General features: G+C 36.2%; 1 protein-coding gene across 1 annotated transcript in view; it reads left to right on the forward strand.

The window, feature by feature from the left end:
* Positions 1-3,586: 3,586 nt before the first annotated feature.
* The window catches only part of LOC115217623 (UDP-glucuronosyltransferase 1A1-like), a 49,163-nt gene continuing 34,626 nt past the window's right edge, over positions 3,587-18,123 (forward strand). The window contains exon 1 of the mRNA XM_036507481.1: positions 3,587-3,735. The gene's annotated coding sequence lies outside the window, so the exon portion shown is untranslated. The remainder of the gene's footprint in view (positions 3,736-18,123) is intronic.

The following is an 18,123-nucleotide window of genomic DNA, read 5'->3' on the forward strand; positions in this document are numbered from 1 at the left end:
GGTTATATAAGGGAAGTAACTCTCTAAAAATGCTTATATAGTTATTTCCCTTACACACCCGAGCAACGCCGGGCGATACTGCTAGTTTAAGATATGACTGTTAGGCAGTATACTAACGAAACAATGGTGGAGACATTTTCTCTCTCAACCCGATCTTTTAGGAAGAAATTACAGTCAGTCAATTTTTAGGTGGCAATTGTTCATTCTGTCAATAACCACTGCCAAGTTCCTGAGAATCTGGAGATCTTGACGATATTAGATCTCAACTATTATAAACAGTTTGGTACAAAATACTGGACGAGATGGGTTTGCTGAAGCGCAAGCCTACGATTATTTGAATTCAGCGTTCCAGCGTTCGATGTTATGATCATCACCCACGCGCACATGTTTGTGTGTGTGTGTGTGTGTGTGAGTGTGTGTGTGTGTGTGTGTGTGTGTGTGTGTGCGTGTCTGTGTGTATATGTTTAAGCGTGCGTGTATGTATGATTGGTGACGTTTTTGTGTACAATGGAAGAACCACGACCAGCACACCTATTTCTATTTTTCCAGACACAATGTGCCTAAAACTATATTATACAAATACACCCTCCTTTTGTAAGTCTATAAGATATAACTTGAGGGAAGTTTAGTTGTTATTTCGCGCATATCAAACGTCTTCGTAGAAATCCTCTTCTGACCAAAGACTTTTACCAGTCTTCTTTAGCCTTCTGTCTTCCATTATGACTCCATTCACATCCAGGATGCTTTACAGGAATATTTAATCGACCTGAGTATACGACTGGTACTTTCTTTTATCGACCCTAGAAGGATGAAAGAGCCGTTGACCTTGAGATTTGGACAATGAACATAAAGAGCCATATACAAACACCACTACGTATTTTGGTCGAAATTTTAACATTTCTATAAAACCAATAGAATCGTCTTAAATAAATGCTATGTTTACAATGAGGAATATTTAGAGAACAGTTTCGTGGAATTTGTTTCTCTGAGAAATTAATTTCCACTGGGTTACGAATTGTAAAGGATTAAGGTCTTTGCTGTGTAACCCCGGGGTCGACTTAAGGTCAGCGCCAAATCATCCTCAGGTCATCCTCAGCGCATCTATAGTTAGAGATGACATGATTAAAAAAGACGTTGTGTAATTTGAATAAAATTTTACTGCTATTTTTAGCATGTCGAACGACCTCGTAGAGTTTCCCGGGCACCATATGTATTATAAACAGGATGGAGAGCTAACCAAACTTCAGTTGTAAATCGGAACTATTTTCACCAACTCGAATCCTCATGAAATTAAATATTCAAAAAATGCACACTTCGTATGAAATGCTGTCATTACATAACAGATAGATTATTCACCGCATTCTTTTATAATGCAGTGTTGCTTATTTAGCTCGTTTGTTGGTAATTCTCTTTTTAAAAATAATTCTCTCTACTTTCTTATCATCCACTTCGTAGTTTATAATTTGGTAATTCAGATTCAATTTGCTGCTATTGTTTTAGGCATTTTTTCCCCCCATTAATGCAAGACAATAAAAATTTCATGCGAACCCAGTTGTAAAAAGTAATGAACCAGCTTCAGATATAAAGAGAAAATGGCCTAATTGGTGCCTGGTCATTGTTCAATCAGTACATTTTCAGTATTTTTAACATATCTCACAAGAGTAAGGTACCTCACTTGTTTACTGTACACCACGTGCTTAGTGTAATCACTCGTTTAACGAACATCACTTGTTTAACAAACACCATTTGTTTCATGTATTCGCTCGTTTAACGAGACTCACTTGTTTAACGAACACCAATTGTTTAATGTAATCAGTCGTTTAACGAAATTTTGTATTTTGTTTATTAAAAGTTGTAGGTAATCGAGGAAAATAAAATATGAACAAGATCATCTATTTTGTTTAATTTACGTATCAATAACGAAAAACAATCGCAGCTTTAAAATACGTCTCTTACTTGTTTCAGTCATCAGACTGCGGCTGTGCTGGGGAATTGTCATGAAGGGTTTAGTCGAAAAAGTCAACGCCAGTACTTTTTTATAAAGCGTAGTGTGTATTTTATTGGTCTATTTTGCCGAACCGTTAACTTAGGGGACGTATACAAACCAGCGCCGGTTGTAAGGCAATGACAGAGGACAAATTGAAAGGCGCGCACGCACGCACACACACACACACACACACACACACACACACACACACACACACACGCACAGAGGACGGGCTTCTTTCAGTTACCATCTTCCAAATTCACTCGCAAGCCTTTGGTCGGTCCGGGCTGGATTGAACGCGGAATCATGTGATTGTACGCCTACGCTCCACAATTTTTTTTTATCTTATATCTTTTGCTTGTTTCAGTCATTAGACTGTGACCATGCTGGAGCACCACCTTGAAGAATTTCTAGCCTAATGGATCGACCCCAGTACTTATTTTTTTAAAAGCTTAGTACTTATTGTAACTGTCTCCTTTGCCAAACCGCTAAGTTATGGGGACGTAAACACACTAACACCGGTTGTCAAGCGGCGGTAGAGGACAAACACAGACATAAACACAGATATAGGGTATATATTCAACGTGACGAGTTGAATTTTTCACTTGGATTTGCTGAAGAGAGCTAAGGTTTTTCGCCAAAACTCGAACTCATTATACAAGTATATCCAAATAGCAAACTATATAGCATTAAGCTGTGATGGTATGTCAAGTTTTTGCTCGCTTGCCCAACTACTGTTATCTGTTGAAATTTTCAGTGTCATTGGTTGTTAAGTTGAGGGTTTTAGCTTCACCTTCTAGCGGGTAGGCGCTTCGTATGCCCTTATGATAAATATAAATTTTAATTGTATAGCTATCTAACATTATTTAATGCCCACCTATATTATTGTTGTTGTTATTATCATTCTATATTTATCACAGATAATAATATCTATAGAAATATTCGCTTTTGAATATTTATTCCTTATTTTATACATGCATACATATATAAACATATATATATATATATATATATATATATATATATATATATATATATATATATATATATATATATATATATATATATATTTAAAAGAATCTGTAGAACATACATTTTTCAGTTCGAAAATGGCTATGAGAAGCTCGAAATTTATATAAAAGTAACTCCCTGTAAACATTATTTAGTCGAACAAATCGATCCTAGGACTTATTGTTTGGAAGCCTAGTACTTATCCTATCGGTGTTTTTTGCCGAACCGCAATGTTACGGGGACGTAAACACCCCAACAGTGGTTGTCAAATGATGGTGGGGGGACAAACATAGACACACAAACCCACACATACACCACGCGTTTCTTCCAGTTTCCATCTACCAAATCCACTCACAAGGCTTTGGTCGGCCCGAGGCTATAGAAGGCGATACTTGTCCAAGGTGCCGTGCAGTGGGACTGAACCCAGAGCCATTTGTCAGTTAGATACATCGTTTTATATTTGTCTTAATTTTATTACTTTCAAAAAAAATATTTAATTTTTTAAAAGTTTTTACTCTTGGCAAATTTCTTATTTTGTGACACATTTAAACAACCAATGAAAATATAGCATTCAAACTACATTGATCTTTGCCTTTTAGCGATAAGCGCTATCATTTTAGAAGACTTGTTTGTTATGATTCTGATGACATTTACGTAGAAGTTGTGGAAGGATACGAACATAAAGTGCGCAGCTTATATATTTATATACATACGGTGAAAAATCTTGGTTATTTCAAGTGAGTATAAATATGTAACAATTTTTCACCTTCATCTCTGGTTGCACAGACGCTCATAGTTGATATCAATTTTAGATAGGCGTGTCTGTTTTCAGTCTCTCTCTCTCGTTTTTCGGTATTAGTTTTATAGAAGCTTCTTTCAAAATTCCTATTTCGTTTTACACACATTAAACTTGCGTAGGTTAAATTATGTAAAATGTAAGAAAAAATTCCTTACTGTTTCTTGCAATACATACCAATACATACATCTAAAGCAGAAGTTTTTCAGGATAGATAAATAGATAGATAGATAGATAGATAGATAGATAGATAGATAGATAGACAGAGAGATAGATAGATAGATAGATAGATAGATAGATAGATAGATAGATAGATAGATAGATAGATAGATAGATAGATAGATACATACATACATACATACATACATACATCTGTCAAGCTTTTTTTATGTATTTGTTCGGCGATTTCTGTGAAACTTTTTTTATTTCTTATTAGTTTTTTAAAGGGCTGTGAAAACCGACATTTACCTTTCATATTCGGGATCGAGCTGAACACGTTCCCACACACGCACGCACGCATACACACACACAAACACACACACACACACACACAACACACACATACACACACACACACACACACACTCACACACACACACACACACGCACACACACACACGTACATGCATTGTCTTTCTTATACATGAGCTGAACTGTCAAATATACGCGCACGCACGGACACACACACTGACATACGCACATATATATACATACATATACATACACAAATGCACATACATAGTTCTTTTTTCACGAATTGCTTTTGCCTATGTTTTTTTGTGTGTATCTATGCATGTATTTATGTGTATGTACGCTTGTATATTTGTGTATGTTTGTATGTATGTATATATGTATGTATGTATATTTACTTATGTCTATTGGCGTAGGAGTGGTAGTGTGGTAAGTGTGGTAGCAGCTTGCTTACGAACCACATGGTTCCGGGTTCAGTCCCACAGCGTGGCACCTTGGGCAAGTGTCTTCTACTATAGCCTCGGGCCGACCAAAGCCTTGTGAGTGGATTTGGTAGACGGAAACTGAAATAAGCCCGTCGTATATATGTATATATATGTGTGTGTGTGTGTGTGTGTTTGTGTTTGTCCCCCAGCATTGCTTGACAACCGATGCTGGTGTGTTTATGTCCCGGTAACTTAGCGGATCGGCAAAAGAGACCGATATGATAAGTACTAGGCTTACAAAGAATAAGTCCTGGGGTCGATTTGCTCGACTAAAGGCGGTGCTCCAGCATAGCCACTGTCAAATGACTGAAACAAGTAAAAGAGTATATGTATGTATATTTGTATATTGGTCTCTGTGAGTACGTATGTAAAATATCTATTTTTGTGTATGTTTGTGTGTATGTATGTACGTATGTATGTATGTATGTATGTATGTATGTATGTATGTATGTATGTATGTATGTATGTATGTAGCATGCTTGCATGCATGTGTGTGTGTATGTATGCGCGCTTCTGTTTTTAATTATTTAAATTTTTCCTTTGAAGAAGCAGCTGCTTTCTAACAAACATACTAAGTTGCATCGTAGATAACGAAAACAATATCACATTTTAAACATGAGAAGGCTTGCATACTTGTAATGTACGAGTTAGTTATGTATGTATGGACATGTGTGTGTGTGTGTGTGTATGTATGTATGCATGTATGTATGTATGTGCACACTGGCTCGGGAACGAAATTTGCTTAGAGAGTGCAGACTCAGGTCCAACATTTTCTACAAACAAGGTTTTATTTCTTTTTATACATTTTTGTCTTTTGCTTTGTGAGAAGAAAACTAACCTCAAGCTATTTTTAACTGATCATATTTTACGCGGTTTTCTAAACCCGAGGAAAGTAACTAGAGCTGCGAATTTTGATTTGTATGTGCATGTAGCTAGGGTTTGTTCTTACCTGTTTGATCTGTGTATGTAAAATCCAAGGTTTAACATTCATTTCTGTGTTTTAAAGTATTTGAAGTTTACTTCGGAGAATTACGTTTTTTTTCTCCTGTTTCTGGAAAAAGAAAGAAAAAAATAAAAATAGGGGAAATCGGCGCTCACCATATCAATCCCCACTTCCTTTATTTTCAATCAGAAAATGAACCATAATTTAAAAACATTACTAAAATCTTTTTGATTTTCTCATTAATAGCGTCCCTCTAAAAATCCTAAAACCATAACTTCTTTGCGAATTTTTATTTTTAATCATAGTTTTAAAATACAGACAGTCCAAATCTGCAATTCGTTTCTATAATAATTTCAGCGGGTTACCTCGTTTAATTAAGCACAGTTTTTTCTTACATGCACGTCTCGTATTACAGATTCTAACATTGGCGGTGTAAGGGGAGTAACTCTAGCAGTGTGGGAAGGGAGCTAAATCTTACCAAATATTGGGTGGTTTGAAAATGTGTTACGTCTAATATAGAATTTCTTAATGCTAGGCGGAACCTATGTATTTGCAAAGTGTATTGTTATGGAATGTTTGGGGCGAGTGGGTTTGCAGGGTGACTATTCGTGTGTTTCATGTATTACTCTGTTAATTAGACTTAAATAGATGAGTATTCTAATTTGGGATTATGAAGGCCTAGAGAACTGCATGAAGACAATAGAGGCTATTCTACCGGTATTTCGAAAATACATACAGGCCCACGTGGAGACAAAATCTGTTGTTCTCAAATTTCCTGTTGAGAAGATTTTGTTTAGCCGCAAGTATAGCTAGGTGTTCTGATAGGCAGAGATCGCAGCGTCTATTTGCTGTGTTGTAGGAAGTTGTTTTTGTGAGTATACGCCAGTTCAAGCTAAAATCTATTTTTTTATCCTTAAGTTCCCAAATGTATGCACTAAGGCCTGTTGAGTTTGCTTTATTCCTATTTCTGAAGCTGGATAGATGCGTATTATATCTGAGAATCATTTGGTTCTTAGCTGCACCTATGTATGATTTCGTCTGGTTGTCAGTGCGGACGTCACATTGGTAAACTACGTTATTTGTCTTACATCTATTTGTGAAATGGCACTTTGTTTTATCTCTACAGCAGCATAAATAATTGGCTGTATCTAGGTCCGTGTTGTATTGTGGGGGGCCAATTATTATTCAGGTTTGTACCTAAGTAAACAGGAGGCGTTGCGTTAGAGAGAGAAAGAAAGAGAGAGAATCATCATCATCTCATCATCATCATCATCATCATCATCATCATCGTTTAACGTCCGTTTTCCGTGCTAGCACGGGTTGGACAGTTTGGCCGGGGTCTGGGAAGCCAGGAGGCTGCACCAGGCTCCAGTCTGATCTGGCAGTGTTTCTACAGGTGGATGCCCTTCCTAACGCCAACCACTCTGTGAGCGTAGTGGGTGCTCTTTTCGTGCCGCCGGCACAGGTGCCAGGGGGGCTGGCAGCGGCCACGATCGGTTGGTGCTTTTTACGTGCCACCAGCACAGAAGCCAGTCAAGGCGGCGCTGCAATCCGCCACGTTCGGGTGGTGCTTTTTACGTGCTGAAAGGAAGCAACAGAAAGTAACAACCACACTCTTACCCGAGCGTAGAGCGGGTCACCTTCAGCTAGTGTATATAAAGGGTTGGACAGTTTGCCGGGTCGGGGTCGGGGAGACAGGAGGCTGCACCAGGCTCCAGTCTGATCTGGCAGTGTTTCTACAGGTGGATGCCCTTCTAAACGCCAACACTCTGTGTGAGCGTAGTGGGTGCTCTTTTCGTGCCCGCCGGCACAGGTGCCAGGGGGGCTGGCAGCGGCCACGATCGGTGGTGCTTTTTACGTGCCACCAGCACAGAAGCCAGTTCAAGGCGGCGCTGCAATCCGCACGTTCGGGTGGTGCTTTTTACGTGCTAAAGGAAGCAACAGAAAAGTAAACAACCACACTCTTACCCGCGCGTAGAGAGGTCACACTTCAGCTAGTGTTATGTACTATATATATATATATATAATATATATTTATAATAAGATTAGCTTGTATACGAGTGGGATATATTTGTTAAAAAATGAAGTTTGAAAATGCTGCTAATTAGACCAAATTTAATTTAAACATGTTTCGGTTCTTGAAATGACGAACCCTATCAAAAAAATTGTTTTTTTATATATAAATAAAGAGAGTTCCATGCTATATGTTTAAAGAATATGATGTAATAGTTCATAATTGTGACATAAATTCAATAGAGTCAAATATAAAAAATTCATATATAATATTCAATAGAGTCAAATATAAAAAAATTCATATATAATAAAGAGAGTCCATGCTATATGTTTAAAGAGTATGATGTAATAGTTCATAATTGTGACATACATTCAATAGAGTCAAATATAAAAAATTCATGTTCTTGAAAAGGCGAGGAGTTCATTTTAGATTTTACCTTGTGTTCCAATGGGAGCAACAGTTGATAAGGTTCGTCATTTCAAGAACCGAAACATGTTAAATTAAAATTGTCTAATATGGCAGCATTTTCAAAACTTCATTTTTACAAATATATATATATATATTATATATATATATATTATATATATATATATATCTATATATATATACTATAATATATATATATATATATATATATTTATATATATATATTATTATAGATATATATCTATATATATATATATATATATGTATATATATATCATATATTATATATATATATATGTATATATTGTATATATATATATTGTATATATATATATATCGTAGTATATGTATATGATGTATATATATGTATATATATTATGTATATATATATTGTTGTATATATATGTATATATATATGTATGTATATATATATATGTATATATATGTATATTATATGTATATATATATATAGTTATTTATATATGTATATATATGTATATATATATATAACGGGAAGCTTTATGAAAAAAACAAAAAGAAGAGGCAGGTGGCAAAAACGAACAATTGTATAGTATGGCGCTCAGGAAATATAAATAAAACAAGTTTTCTTTAACGTCGAGCCTAACGCTCGTCAACGAAAGATACACAGAGGAGAAAAAACATATATGATATATATATATATATATATATATAATATGATATATATATGTTCTTATATATATATATATGTTATATATATATTATGGTATATAATATATATATATATATATAGATATATATATGTATATATGTATATATATATATGTATATATATGTGTACTATATATGTATATCTATATTTATGTGTATATATAATATATGTATATATACATATGTATATATATATGTCTATATAATTGTATATATATATGTATATATATATGTATAATATATATGTATATATATATATGTATATATATAGGTATATATATATATATAGTATATATTATATATGTATAGATATATGTATATATATATATATGTATTTGTAAAAAAATAAGTTCGAAAATGCTGCTATATTATACAATTTTTAATTTTTCATATATACATTATAACATGTTTCAGTTCTGGAAATGAACCTATCAAAAAAAAGTTAGTATATAAAAAAAGATAGTTCATGCTATCAAATATAAGAAATTCATTTATAATACACAATGGAGTCAGACATCATAAAGGTTCAATATATAGTTTGAAGTGAGTTCGGTCATGCTATATGGTTTTAAAGTGTATATGCAGTGGTTCGTGGTTGGTGATATGCATTCAATATAAAAAATAGATCAAAGTGGTGGAATGCAGTCAATATAAAAAAACTGATGTTCCTGAAAGAGCGAGGAATTCATTTTTACCTGAGCAAATGTGATGACTTATGGTGAGTGTTCGCTGGATGATTTCTGGCGAATCTTGTGAATTGTTCGGGCTTTATAAACACTGTTAGGTGGTCAGTCCAGCGTAGCGTGACGTCATCAACGTTTTGACCAATCGTTTCGTTAGGTGGCTTAGTCAAGCAGAACGGGACGTCATCAACATTCTGACCAATCGTGACCTATCGCTGTATTATAACTGTCTCTTGTCTGTATCCTGTTTTGACCAATCGTTTCGTTAGTTAGGTGGCTTAGTCAAGCAGAACGGGACTTCATCAAAATCTGACCAATCACGACTTATAGCTGTATTAGATCTGCCCCTGTCTGTATCTTGTTAGTGACTAGTCAAGCAGAAAAGGACGTCATCAATATTCTGACTAATCTCTGCCCCTTGTCTGTATCCTGTCCAGTCTAGCAGAACTAGACGTCATCAACGTGTGGACCAATCAGAATCGGGTCTGACCCTTAGTGTATCGTATGTGGTCAGTTCATCAGGGTTAGATTTGTACGAAGAAAGCTTTTTTATAAATTTTTTTCCCTTTTTTTCCTAAGGCATATTTCCGTCGTGCGAGTGACTGTTTAGGTAGCGGCCGTGGTGGAATTTGCTTCTCCTTTTCGGAGGACCAACTTTTGTTTAATATATCTTTGTTTTTAATATTCCTGGCCCAGTGGTGTTTAAAAACTTGGTCTATATTTGTTTATGAAATACAGTTCTTTATTTTGGCGTTGTGTGAAGGTTGCGTTGTCACTGAATTATAGAGCGGGTTAGTTGTAAATTTCGGATTTACATTTCCAGCACATCTATCTATGTGTCCGCTGACCGGTATTTTCCGGTAATCAGGGTTTCTAATTTGTGATTTATGCACCGCCATCTTGTTACGTAAGCTATTTTTGTATGGCCTATATACTTGCCTATTGCAGCCTGCGCATGTTATGACGTAAATAAGTTTTCTGATGCGCAGGTGTGAAGTTAGTTCTAATGGTGCTGCACTGGTGGCCTTGTTCCAGTATAAAATTCTGATCCTTCTTTCAAGATGACACAGATTCCGCAGTTGGGCCTTCCACATTTTCTAACTGCTGGTTTTGTGGTTGATGTGAGTGCAGTGTAGCTTGGGTTAAAATCCTTTTCAAGGATTTTGGTTGCCGTTTACTTTTAATGATGGTGGTGTTTCGAGGATCCGGTTCATCTTTGGGTCTCCCTTTAGTAGGCTGTGCTTTGTAGTATGGTGTTGAAGGCCTCATTGTTGAGTGGGTTGTGTGTAGAGATGTAGGGAAGGTTTTTAATGTTCTTTCTTTTTTGGTTTTGTTTGTCCAGGTCTTCTATACTCAGGTCTTCTATATATATGTATATATGTATATATATATATGTATATATATATATATGTATATATATACAGATATGTATATATATACAGATATGTATATATATATATGTATATATATATATATATATATATATATATATATATATATGTATATATATATATAATGTATATCAAACTAAGGTTGTAGAACAAACAAATGCAAGGTCATCCGCATAACATTTCATAATTCGAACATTTAATCATAGAATATACATATAAACATCCCGCAAGATGGAACATAATTCATCTGTACAAGCATATAAGCATATAATAAGGTGCGAGAAAAAAAGTTCATCACGGTTTAGAGTTAATACTTTAGCGATTCAGAAAAATACATGTTTTTTTTTAAACATTACAACACCTAGAAAGTAAAAATATAATATAAAGTAATATATAAAAATATATAGGTATATAAAAATATATAAAATATAAAAATATGTAAAATATATATATATATATATATAGGAAGAATATAAAAAAATATATAATATCTTGATGTACCCTAGTGCTTTAAACATAATAATACACCCCTGAAATGGCCATAGGGATTAAGTAAATATGGTTTCCTCTTTTTTAACTATAAGGCTTCTCTTACTTGAATAATAATTTTATAAGATTTCTAAACGATGAACTTTTATTTTATTTACATGATATATATTATATATTTTTTATATGCTTCCTATATATATATATATATATATATATATATATTTTATATATTTTTATATACCTATATATTTTTATATATTACTTTATATTATATTTTTACTTTCTAGGTGTTGTAATGTTTTTTTTTTTAAATGTATTTTTTTGAATCGCTAAATTATTAACTCTAAACCGTGATGAACTTTTTTTCTCGCACCTTATTATATGCTTATTGCTTGTACAGATGAATTATGTTCCATCTTGCGGGATGTTTATATGTATATTCTATGATTAAATGTTCGAATTATGAAATGTTATGCGGATGGCCTTGCATTTGTTTGTTCAATACCTTTAGTTTGATATTTTTGTCTCTTTCAATAGAGCACTTCTTTAGCAGTCCTATTAATCTTTTTGTTCCTGACAAGAAACAATCACTGTATTATTGATATATATATGTATATATATATATATATAATAACAATTTAACAAATAAAACATATGCATACATGCATATATGTACATACCTACATCTATATGTATATATACATGCATATATATATATGAGTACAGGACACCACAAATAAACGTAGAACACAATGAGAAACGAAAACATAAAAACATAAAAACAAGGAAACGAAAAAACAGAGTACAAGATAAACAATACAAGGAATATTCCCTTTCATCAGCTGCCCCTGGTGCGACTCAATGCGTGTTTCGAGGGTAAGGGCAGAACACGATGCGGTCGAAGCAATCATTCCTGCGAAATGAATTAAATAAAATTCTTTTGCAGAGGGGTAAAAAAAAAAGAAAAAAGGTGACAAGAACAGGACGTAAAAGCAATACAAGTAAATAAAAATACAGTACACATAAAGAATAAAAACAGGACAAGGAAACCAACATTAAGGGCTTTTTTAAGCCTATACGGTGGAAAAATTCGTTGGAACGCAATTCAGAAGATCGACTTGCTAGAGACAGAAGAAAGTCGATGTTGACTTGTTGAAATCAGTGAGCGAAAGGAAGTTTAGTAGTCCGGTCTGCGGCCAGAGAGAGGAGGAGTGAGAGAGATGGAGGAGGAGGAGTGAGAGAGAGAGAGAGAGATAGAGAGGAAAAGAAACCAGAAAGGGTGAAAAATAAGGAGACAGACAAGTAGAGAGGAAGACAGACCGGCAGGAAGAAAAGGTCAAGTAAAGAGTTAAAGAGTGCGCGTCATAATTATATATATATATAGCTATACATACATACATACATACATACATACATACATACATACATACATACATATATATATATATATATATATATATATATATATAAAAGTATACATGCATGCATACATACATACATACATACATACACACACACACACACACACACACACACACACACACACACACACACACACAACATATATATATATATCTGCACACACACATATATACGCAGGGAAATAATTTTAATTCTCAAACGCAGGATGATGCTGGCCACCGACACATTTTACTGCAGAATATGGGTAGCTTATCCTGTTCATGCTATATTATTAGCATTATCCTGCATTTGAGAATAAAATTATATCCTTATCTTTCGATACATCTCAACGCTTGTAAAGCAACCTTTGTTTACTTTCATTGTAATTTGAATTTAACACAAACACACACACACACACACAATTATATATACATATAAATATACATATATATAAATATACACATATATATATTTATGAATATACATATATATATATAAATATACACACACAGACACACATATATATATAAATACACACACACACACATATATATATATATATGTATGTATATAAGAATTTTTTGCGTAATGAGATAAAAAAACCAAGGCTGTGTAGATAGAACATTTATAGATAGAAGGTCTTACAGCTGTTTCCAGGATATTTATTAATTATATCCCTTCATCGGAGACGGTGTGATAGGATGGTTAAGTCATATTTAGTTTAGATGTGATACAAAATAGAGACTGAGGTGGAGGAAAGAAAATAGATGTAAGATATGTATGGATATTGAAGTTGTAAATCCATTTTTTAGGCAGAATGGTATATATGTAATATTCCAATACCTTATAAGTAAAGTCCAAAAGTCCAACAGAGTTTGAAATTTATACACAAATTAAATAAATACTTTAAATTTATACACAAATTAAATAAATACTTTAAATAAAAACCTTTGACTCTGCAACACTGTATATAAATTCTCTACTTGGAATGACCAAAGTTTAAAAACTGCTGGATCTCACTCATAAGGGAATCTTACATTGTGTATAAATTATGCACGTCCACAAATTAGCACGTATACCGCTCCAATTTTAGGAGGACATTCGTCACGATCCTAGCTGGGTTTTGTCAACTTATTTTTCCTGAGATATCCTCGGATAGCGGTAAAAATAGATTTTCATTCATAACTTTTACCAATTTTCACATCGGTGAAATCCGATGTTTGCTAACATGAGTTAAGTCCTCTACGATGGCGACTATTATACAGAAAAAAACAAAAATAAACTATTTCGTTTTTAAATTTAGTTTGTAAGATTCTTTATGTCAGTTCGTGTGGTCTGAAAGAAATATATATATATATAATTTTAATCCAAACGGGAAACAAAAAAACAACAACAATGGAACAATTACAGTATTATTATTAATAGGCGCTCAGGAAAAGGAAGCAGGGAGGTATGACGTTTCGAGCGGAGCTCTTCGTCGGAAACATAAAGAAGGAAGAGAGAGGAAAGAAAGATCCCAGAGCGGGCAACAGGGAAAGAGAAAAAAGACGACTGGTGTTTACGAGTTGCACATGGTGAAAGGCGGATGTTTACGAAAACAGAGCAAAGTGGGTTTTTAAAGGCAAAAGAGTGGAGACAAGGTTGGTAACGTAACAGGGTGTGTATGTGTGTGAGTGTGTGCGTGTGCGTGTGTGTATGTGTGTGTGTGAGGCGAGATGAAAAAACAAAAAAATATATATGTGTGTGTTAGTGTGTGCGTCTGTGTGTAGGCGTGTGAGGTAGTAGGGCGAGACTAGTGGTCAGCTTAGCAGACAAGGTCAGTAGTAAGAAAAAGAAGGAAGGAGGAAGGGAGGGAGGGGAAGGGGTGGGGGCGTATGTAGCGTGCCAGCGTGTGTGTTGAGTAGTAGTGTGTGTGTGTGTCCAGTGTCGTGGTGGTATAAATGGCGAGTAGATTGAATGTGTGTAAGAGTAATGTATATATTTAAGCAATGTGTGTATATGTGTGCGCGTGTGTGTAACGAAAAAGGGGGGTTAAGGAAAAAGGACTCCAGCTGAGGGGAAGATGGAAGAGTGGTCCCGCGGAGGCGGGCGTGGGAAAACCCAACGACACGCGACGGTCCCAGGAACGGGCGGGAGGTCTTGTCGGTTCCAAGAGCGAGGTGCCTGCGGAGCGTATGCGTACGCGAACCGGCGCAAGCGCGTGCGTGCGCGTGCCTGCGAGTATGTGCGTAAGTATGTATGTGTGTGGATGTGTGAGTGTGTCTGTGTGTATGTCCGGGTGGCAGTGTGTCCGATGAATGTATGTGAGTATGTGTGTATGTATGTGTGTGCATAGATGTATGTCCGTGTGTGTGTGTGTGTGTGTATGTGTGTGAGTGTGTATGTATGTACGTGTGGGTGTGGGGAAGTGTGTGTATGTGCATGTGTGTGCGCGTACATACAGGTGTGTGAGTGAGTGTGTGTGTATGTATGTGTGAGTGTGTATGTATGTGTGTGTAGGATGCATGTATGTGTATGGGTGTATGTATGCGTGTGTGTATGTATGTATGTGTACGTGCGTGTGTGTGTGTGTATGCGTGTAGGTGTGCGCGTGTGCATGCATGCATGCATGTGCGTATGTGTGTGTGTGTGCATGTGTGTGGGTATATATGTATGTGCGTATATGTGTGTGTGTGTGCGTATATGTGTGTGTGTGTATGCATGTGTGTGTATGTAGGTGTGTAGGCGTGTGTGTATAGGTGTATGTATGTAAGTATGTATGGGTGTGTCCGTGTATGTGTGTGTATGTATGTGTGTGTATGTAGGTGTGTGGGCGTGTGTATATGTGTGTGTATGTAGGTGTGTGGGCGTGTGTATATAGGTGTATGTGTGTATGTCTGGGTGTGTCCGTGCATGTTTGTGTGTGTGTGTGTATGCATGTGTATGTAGGTGTGTGTGTACGTGTGTAATGTATGTGTGTATGCGTGTGTGTGTGTATGTAGGTGCGTGTGTATGTGTGTGGGAGTGTAGGTGTGTGTGTGCGTGTGCGTGTGCGTGTTTATGTTGGTGTGTGCGTATGTGAGTGTGAGTGTATGGGTGTTTGTCATGCATGTGTGTGCGCGTGCAGGTGAGTGTGTGTGTAAGTATGTGTGTGTGTATGTTTGTGTGAGTGTGTATGTGTGTATGTCTGTGTGTATGTATGTGCGTATAGGAGTATGTGGGTATGTGTGTGTGTATGTATATGGGTGTATGTATGTATGTGTGTGTGTGTGCATGTGTATAAGTATATGTGTGTGTGCGTATGTGTGTATATGTGTATGTGTGTGTGTTTATGTATGTGTGTATGTATGTGTGTAGGCGTGTGTGTGTAGATGTATGTATGTATGGGTGTGTGTCCGTGTGTGTTTGTGTGTGTGTGTAGGTAGATGTGTGTGTATGAGTGAGGGTATGGCTGTGTAGGTGTGTGTGTGTATGAATGTAAGTGTGTGTGTATACAAGTGTAATGTATGTATGTAGGTGTGTGTGTGTGTGTATGTGTACGTGTGCGTGTGTATGTGTGTGTGTATGCGTGTGAGTGTGAGTGTATGGGTGTATGTCTGTGTGTGTGTATGTCTGAAGTAGGTATGTATGTGTATGTATGTATGTGTGTGTGTGTGTGTGCAGGTATGTGTGTGTATGTGTGTGTGTGAGTAGGTGTGCGTGTATGTATGTGGGTAGGGATGCATGCGAGTGTGTGGGTATGTATGCATACATACGCACGCGCACATCCGAAGCAAGCCCACACACACGAAGCGCGCCCACGCACACAACGCACAAGCAGTACAACGCAAGCCCAAGGGGCCGACCAAGCCCCCAGCGCGCGCCAAGGCGCGCGAGCGCAAAGGCCCTCGAACGCCCCGCTACGCGGGAACCGAGGGTCCATCAGCCAAAACCGGAAAGCAGAAAAGAGGGGGGGCTGCCTGGATGCAAAAAGGTGTATGTGTGTGTGCATTCAGTGTAAGGGTGTGCATGTGTAGGTATGTATGTATATATATATATATATAGTTTTATTTATACAGAAAAACAAGGATGAACCGCTCTGAAAGAAATGTATATACAGTATACATATAGTATGTGTATATATTCAATTTTTCTATATATTTCGTTTTAAATGAAATTTTGAATGTTAGATATTTAATGTTGGTTTATTCAATTGGAATTACGATATAATTAGCAACTAGCACATTTCGTTTCTTAATTTCTGTTTGTTTTAATATTTAAATTCTTTATTTGACTGTTATTTTCAGCCACAACATACTTATTTATTTCTGTTTATGAAATTCTCTGTACGTACTTTTGCTTTCTCTGCGATCGAAGCAAATCGATGACTTCGTACTATAGCCGTTTTTCTTCCTATGTGATTTAAAGCATTTTTTGATATGTGGCATTTCAACATTAGAAACGAGTTCCGAACATGCTATTCAAGTTCGCTGAAACTTATTTCCTGCCACTCAAAATAACAACTCAAATGGGATAAAGAGTACACGCATCACAACAACAACAGCAAGTGCGCGTGTGTGTGTGTGTAGACTTACAATATATCCTATTGTTAAGAAAATTTTACACAATCATTCAATAAAACTAAAATGGGATAAAAAGTACACGCTTTATCCGCCTAAGCAGTGCAACGGGACCTGCTTGGTAGTCAAGTCCCTGACGCCCCACTTTATTGAGGCCACCATTGTTACGGGGTACGGGAGGGAGGAAAATGTTTTCATTTCAAGGAGGCACCTTTATCCCACGGGGTCAGACATGCCGTTTAACATCCGCAGATCGCCATGTCAATCAACAAATCTCAAGGCCAAACAATATCGGTGGCGGTCATCCATTTGGGGAAGCCGTGCTTTTCACATGGGCAACTTTATGTGGCCTGCTCCTGTGTGGGGAGTAGAAACACTCTTTTTGTGTATGCTCCACAGGGCAGAACATGCATTGTTGTCTATAGCGAAGTAGAAAGAAGAACAAGTCATCACTGCAGCCCATATGGTTATAAACAGGTGATACGGAAGCATTGGCCAGACATATTCTCAAACCATGGCGGCATGACTCATGGACTCTTCCTCTTTTTTTATTGGACAATGCTGACTTCTCCAACAACAATGCTCACTCGGTCGATATCATTGCTTGGCCAAGTTGCTCATAGAGTTAGGCTAGAAGGGCCAGGTCCCTTATTTTTTTGTTAAGGCTGTTGGTGAGTTTTCCTAAGTTACTCCAATTCGGATCCCCAATGCAAACTTTTGAATCAACCTTCTCCAATGCAGATCTCTAATGCAACCTTATCCAATCCAAATCTTTGAGTCAACCTTCTTCACTGCAGA

This window comes from Octopus sinensis, linkage group LG11, assembly GCF_006345805.1.
Source record: "Octopus sinensis linkage group LG11, ASM634580v1, whole genome shotgun sequence".
In the NCBI taxonomy this organism is placed as follows: Eukaryota; Metazoa; Mollusca; class Cephalopoda; order Octopoda; family Octopodidae; genus Octopus; species Octopus sinensis.